The 7,141-nt window shown below is 39.6% G+C and overlaps 1 non-coding gene across 1 annotated transcript; it reads right to left on the reverse strand.

Moving 5' to 3' along the window:
• Positions 1-1,431: 1,431 nt before the first annotated feature.
• LOC112766198 (small nucleolar RNA R71) lies at positions 1,432-1,535 on the reverse strand. The gene has a single exon (XR_003184187.1). It is a non-coding gene; the product is annotated as a small nucleolar RNA R71 (small nucleolar RNA).
• Between the last annotated feature and the right edge of the window lie 5,606 nt (positions 1,536-7,141).

Raw genomic sequence — 7,141 nt, forward strand, 5'->3', positions numbered from 1 at the left:
TGGATTAGGTGCGGCAGTTCCAACGGAGATGAGTTCCTCCGGCTCGTGCAGCTGCGGCGACAGTGCGGCCTCAGGGGGACGGCGACGCCTCCGTCCGCGGACCCTCCCTCTCCATCACATCTCTCTTCAGCTGGCGGCGATGAAGACGATCGGCATAGTGTTGGGCTCGGCGGCTGCGTCGCTCTCCTCACCTCCCCCGCCAGCGAACTCTTTCCTTCTTCTCCCTCTATTTCGTTTTCTTTCTCCCCTTGGGTCTCACTGTATGCGTGTGGTGTTGTTGTTGTTGCTGCGCAGCATAGGCAGTAAGGAAGGGGTTGGGCTGCGCAGCGTGGAGGAAAGATGGAAGGGGAATGGGTTTAGCAAAATTAGGGTTAGGGGCATTATGGTAATTTCACATAAAATTGGGAATAATATAGTAATTGAAACCCAAATTAAATCCAACACTATTTGTACATAGAAAATACTATTTGTTCATCAATATCACAATTATTTTCAATAAAATGTCCAAATCAAATAATTAGAAATAATATACTTAATTTCTTCATTTTCCAAGATAGCAGTAATAATATTTAAAATATTACTTATCTAATCCAAATCATATAAAATCCTTATTATTTCATAACTATCAACCTTATACTTTAAATATAGAGAATAATCCAATAATTATAAAATTGGATAATAATCATAACTTATCTCAAATCCAATAAATCAAAACTTGCCTTAATTATCTATAATAAAATAATCTCTGAAATTAAGGCTATAAATAACTGTAGGATTTGAGACTTGCTCACAATAAGACTTTTCAAAGATTCTGGGTCTTACACTAACAATAAGGAACCTCTTTACTGTGATATAGAGGATTCCTCTTTCTTTTCTTTTTCTCTTCTCTTTCATATGAGCAGGAATAAGGAAAAAGGCATCTTTGTTAAAGCTGATCTAGAACCTGAAAGGACTCTGAAGAGGAAACTAAGAGAAGCTAAATTACAACAATCCAGAGACAACCTTTCTGAAATTTTTGAACAAGAGAAGGAGATGGCAGCCGAACCCAACAACAATAATGCAAGGAGAATGCTAGGTGATTTCACTAAACCAACGTCCAAATTTTATGGAAGAAGTATCTCTATTCCTGCCATTGGAGCAAACAATTTTGAGCTGAAACCTCAATTAGTTGCTTTAATGCAACAGAACTGCAAGTTTCATGGACTTCCATCTGAAGATCCTTATCAATTTTTAACTGAGTTCTTGCAAATTTGTGAGACTGTTAAGACGAATGGAGTAGATCCTGAAGTCTACAGGCTCATGCTTTTCCCTTTTGCTGTAAGAGACAAAGCTAGGACATGGTTGGACTCACAACCTAAAGATAGCCTGGACTCTTGGGATTAGCTGGTCACGGCCTTATTGGCTAAGTTCTTTCCTCCTCAAAAGTTGAGCAAGCTTAGAGTGGATATTCAGACCTTCAAACAAAAAGATGGTGAATCCCTCTATGAAGCTTGGGAAAGATACAAACAGATGACCAAAAGATGTCCTTCTGACATGTTTTTAGAATGGACCATGATAGATATATTCTATTATGGTCTATCTGAGTTCTCTAAGATGTCATTGGACCATTCTGCAGGTGGATCCATTCACCTAAAGAAAACGCCTGCAGAAGCTCAAGAACTTATTGACATGGTTACAAATAACCAGTTCATGTACACTTCTGAGAGGAATTCCGTGAATAATGGGACGCCTCAGAGGAAGGGAGTTCTTGAAATTGATGCTCTGAATGCCATATTGGCTCAGAACAAAGTGTTGACTCAGCAAGTCAACATGATCTCTCAAAGTCTGAATGGATGGCAAAATGCATCCAACAGTACTAAAGAGGTAGCTTCTGAAGAAGCTTATGATCCTGAAAACCCTGCAATGACAGAGGTTAATTACATGGGTGAACCTTATGGAAACACCTATAATTCATCATGGAGAAATCATCCGAATTTCTCATGGAAACATCAACAAAGGCCTCAACAAGGCTTTAATAATGGTGGAAGAAATAGGCTCAGCAATATCAAGCCTTATCCATCATCTTCTCAGCAACAGACAGAGAATTATGAACAGAATACCTCTAACTTAGCAAATTTAGTCTCTGATCTGTCTAAGGCCACTTTAAGTTTCATGAATGAAACAAGGTCCTCCATCAAAAATCTGGAGGCACAAGTAGGCCACCTGAGTAAGAAAATCACTGAAATCCCTCCTAGTACTCTCCCAAGCAATACTGAAGAAAATCCAAAAAGAAAGTGCAAGGCCATTGATATAATCAATATGGCCGAACCTAGAGAGGAAGGAGAGGACGTGAATCCCAATGAGGAAGACCTCATGGGACGTCCCTTAAGCAAGAAGGAGTTCCCTATTGAGGATCTAAAGGAATCTGAGACTCATATAGAGACAATAGAGATTCCATTAAATCTCCTTCTGCCATTCATGAGCTCTGAAGACTATTCTTCCTCTGAAAAGGATGAAGATGTAACTGGAGAGCAAGTTGCTCAATATTTAGGAGCCATCATGAAGCTAAATGCCAAGTTATTTGGTAATGAGAGGAAGCATGAACAACTTCTATCAATGCAGAGTCAAACAGAGCCCCCACAGTCAAACTCTAAGTTTGGTCTTGGGAGGCCACAACCAAACTCTAAGTTTGGTGTTGAACCCCCACATTCAAACTCTGAGTTTGGTGTTGGGAGGTCCTAACATTGACCTGATCACCTGTGAGGCTCCATGAGATCCCCCCATTGACATTAAAGAAGCGCTTGTTAGGAGGCAACCCAATTTTTATTTATCTTATTTTATTTTATTTTCATTGTTCTTTTATGTTTTATTAGGTTCATGATCATGAGGAGTCACGAAAAAAAATATTTAAATTAAAAACAGAATCAAAAACAGCAGAAGAAAAATCACACCCTGGAGGAAGGACTTACTGGCGTTTAAACGCCAGTAAAGAGCATCTGGCTGGCGCTCAACGCCAGAACAGAGCATGGAGCTGGCGCTGAACGCCAAAAACAAGCATGGAACTGGCGTTCAACGCCAGAAATATGCTGCACATGGGCGTTGAACGCTCAGAACATGTATCACTTCGGCGTTTAAATGCCAGAATTGCATGCAAAGGCATTTTACATGCCTAATTAGTGCAGGGATGTAAAATCCTTGACATCTCAGGATCTGTGGACCCCACAGGATCCCCACCTACCATATTCTCCCCGCTTCTTAACATTCATCCTCTCTTACCAATCACCTCAATCTCTCTTCCCCATCACCTCTTCACCACTCCCATCCATCCATCTCTTCCCCACCCAATCCCACCCATATGGCCAAAACATACACATCTCTCCCTCTCCTCCATATCTTCTTCCCCTTCCATTCTTTCTTCTTTGCTCGAGGGCGAGCAACATTCTAAGTTTGGTGTGGTAAAAGCATAGCTTTTTTTTGCTTTTCTTGCTTTTCCATAACCATTGATGGCACCTAAGGCCAAAGAAACCTCAAAAAAAAGAGAGAAAAGAAAGAGAAAAGAAAAGAAAAGACAAAAGCTTCCACCTCTGAGTCATGGGAGATGGAGATATTCATCTCAAGGGTCCATAACTCAGTAGAAGAGCATTTGACTGCACATCAAGAGAGCATGAGAAATTCCCTCATCAAGAAATCCCTGAGATACCTCAGGGGATACATGTTCCTCCACATAATTATTGGAAGCAACTAAGGGTAGGAACACCAAAATCACTAGGGATCATGCAACAGAAGTAAGGAAGAGACATAAAGGAGCTCAAAAAGCACCATTGGACCTTCAAAAGGCACCACCCTCACTAAGGTGGACTCATTCCTTAACTTCCTTGTTCTTATCTCTCTATTTTTCGGTTTGTTATGTTATATGTTTATCTATGTTTTGTGTCTCTACTTCATGATCATTAGAAGTTAGTAACTATGTCTTAAAGCTATGAATAATTCTATTAATCCTTCACCTCTCTTAAATGAAAATTTTTTCTAATTCAAAAGAACAAGAAGTACATAAATTTCAAAAATTGTCCTTGAATTTAGTTTAATTATATTGATGTGGTGACAAAACTTTTTGTTTTCTGAATGAATGCTTGAATAGTGCATAATTTTGATCTTGTTGTTTATGAATGTTAAAATTGTTGGCTCTTGAAAGAATGATGAACAAAGAGAATGTTATTGACAATCTGAAAAATCATGAAAATTGATTCTTGAAGCAAGAAAAAGCAGTGAAAAAGCAAAAGCTTGCAGAAAAACAATTTGCGAAAAAAAAATAGAAAGAAAAAGAAAAAGCAAGCAGAAAAAGCCAATAGCCCTTAAAACCAAAAGGCAAGGGTAAAAAGGATCCAAAGCTTTGAGAATCAATGGATAGGAGGGCCCAAAGAACTAAAATCCAGGCCTAAGCGGCTAAATCAAGCTGTCCCTAACCATGTGCTTGTGGCATGCAGGTCCAAGTGAAAAGCTTGAGACTGAGTGGTTAAAGTCGTGATCCAAAGCAAAAAGATTGTGCTTAAGAGCTCTGGACACCTCTAACTGGGGACTCTAGCAAAGCTGAGTCACAATCTGAAAAGGTTCACCCAGTCATGTGTCTGTGGCATTTATGTATCCGGTGGTAATACTGGAAAACAAAGTGCTTAGGGCCACGGCCAAGACTCATAAAAGTAGCTGTGTTCAAGAATCAACATACTTAACTAGGAGAATCAATAACACTATCCGAAATTCTAAGTTCCTAGAGAAGCCAATCATTCTAAACTTCAAAGGAAAAAGTGAGATGCCAAAACTGTTCAAAAGCAAAAAGCTACAAGTCCCGCTCATCTAATTAGAATTAATATTCATTGATATTTTTGGATTTATAGTATATTCCCTTATTTTTATCCTAATTTATCTTCAGTTTCTTGGGGACAAGCAACAATTTAAGTTTGGTGTTGTGATGAGTGGATAATTTATACTTTTTTTTGGCATTATTTTTGGTAGTTTTTAGTATGATCTAGTTACTTTTAGGGATGTTTTCATTAGTTTTTATGCTAAATTCACATTTTTGGACTTTACTATGGGTTTTTGTGTTTTTCTATGATTTCAGGTATTTTCTGGCTGAAATTGAGGGACCTGAGCAAAACTCTGAGAAAAGGCTAACAAAGGACTGCTGATGCTGTTGGATTCTAACCTCCCTGCACTCAAAATTGATTTTCTGGATCTACAGAACTTCAAATGGCGCGCTCTTAACGGCGTTAAAAAGTAGACATCCAGAGCTTTCCAGCAATATATAATAGTCCATACTTTGATAGGAAATTGACGACGCAAACTGGTGCTCAACACCAGTTCCATGATGCATTCTGGAGTCAAACGCCAGAAACACGTCACAAACCAGAGTTGAACGCCCAAAACACGTTACAACTTCGCGTTCAACTCCAAAAGAAGCCTCAGCTCGTGGATAGATCAAACTCAGCCCAAACATACACCAAGTGGGCCTTGGAGGTGGATTTATGCATCAATTACTTACTCTTGTAAACCCTAGTAGCTAGTCTAGTATAAATAGGATAGTTTACTATTTTATTAGGAATCTTTGAACGTTTAGTTCTTAGACCTTGGGGGCTGGCCTCTCGGCCATGCCTGAACCTTCATCACTTATGTATTTTCAACGGTGGAGTTTCTACACACCATAGATTAAGGGTGTGGAGCTCTGCTGTACCTCAAGTTTTAATGCAATTACTTTTATTTGCTATTCAATTCGATTTATTCCTGTTCTAAGATACCATTTGTACTTCAACCTGATGGATGTGATGATCCGTGTAACTCATCATCATCCATCCGTATGAACACGTGCCTGACAACCACTTCCGTTCTACAAGCGAAAGCTAGAGTGCGTATCTCTTGGATTCCTTAATCAGAATCTTCGTGGTATAAGCTAGAATTGATGGCGGCATTCATGAGAATCTGGAAAGTCTAAACCTTGTCTGTGGTATTTCGAGTAGGATTCTGGGATTGAATGACTGTGACGAGCTTCAAACTCGCGATTGCTGGGCGTGATGACAAATGCAAAAAATTAAGGGATTCTATTCCAACATGATCGAGAACCAACAGATGATTAGCCGTGCCGTGACAGAGCATTTGGACCTTTTTCACTGAGAGGATGGGATGTAGCCATTGACAACGGTGATGCCCTACATACAGCTTGCCATGGAAAGGAGTAAGAAGGATTGGATGGATGCAGTAGGAAAGCAGAGATTCAAAAGGAATACAGCATGTCCATACACTTATCTGAAATTCCTACCAATGAAATTACATAAGTATTTCTATCCTTTATTAATAAATTAATTATCTCTTTATATTTTCGAAAACCCAATAATCAATTATTATCCGCCTGACTGAGATTTACAAGATGACCATAGCTTGCTTCATACTAACAATCTCTATGGGATCGACCCTTACTCACGTAAGGTATTATTTGGACGACCCAGTACACTTGCTGGTTAGTTGAGCGAAGTTGTGAGGTTATATTTAGACCATAGCACCAAGTTTTTTGGAGCCATTACTGGGGAATTAATTTCGAACAACAATTCAAGCATAAATCACAATTTCGTCCACCACACCGCGCGGCTAATCATCTGTCGATTCTCGATCATGTTGGAATAGAATCCAGTGATCCTTTTGCGTCTGTTACTACGCCCAACACTCGCGAGTTTGAAGCTCGTCACAGTCATCCCTTCCCAGATCCTACTCGGAATACCACAGACAAGGTTTAGACTTTCCGGATCTTAGGAATGGCCGTCAATAATTCTAGCTTATACCACGAAGACTCCAATCTTTTGGAATGGAGGCTAAGAGATACACGCTCAATCTTAAGTAGAACGGAAGTGGTTGTCAGTCACGCGTTCATAGGTGAGAATGATGATGAGTGTCACGGATCATCACATTTATCATGTTAAAGTGCGAGTGAATATCTTAGAATAAGAATAAGCTTGAATTGAATGGAAAATAGTAGTAATTGCATTAATACTCGAGGAATAGCAGAGCTCCACACCTTAATCTATGGTGTGTAGAAACTCCACCGTTGAAAATACATAAGTAGTCTGGAGGTCCAGGCATGGCCGAATGGCTAGCCTCCCCAAATATGAGAATGTATCCA

This window comes from Arachis hypogaea, chromosome 2 (genome assembly GCF_003086295.3).
Source record: "Arachis hypogaea cultivar Tifrunner chromosome 2, arahy.Tifrunner.gnm2.J5K5, whole genome shotgun sequence".
Taxonomy (NCBI): domain Eukaryota; kingdom Viridiplantae; phylum Streptophyta; class Magnoliopsida; order Fabales; family Fabaceae; genus Arachis; species Arachis hypogaea.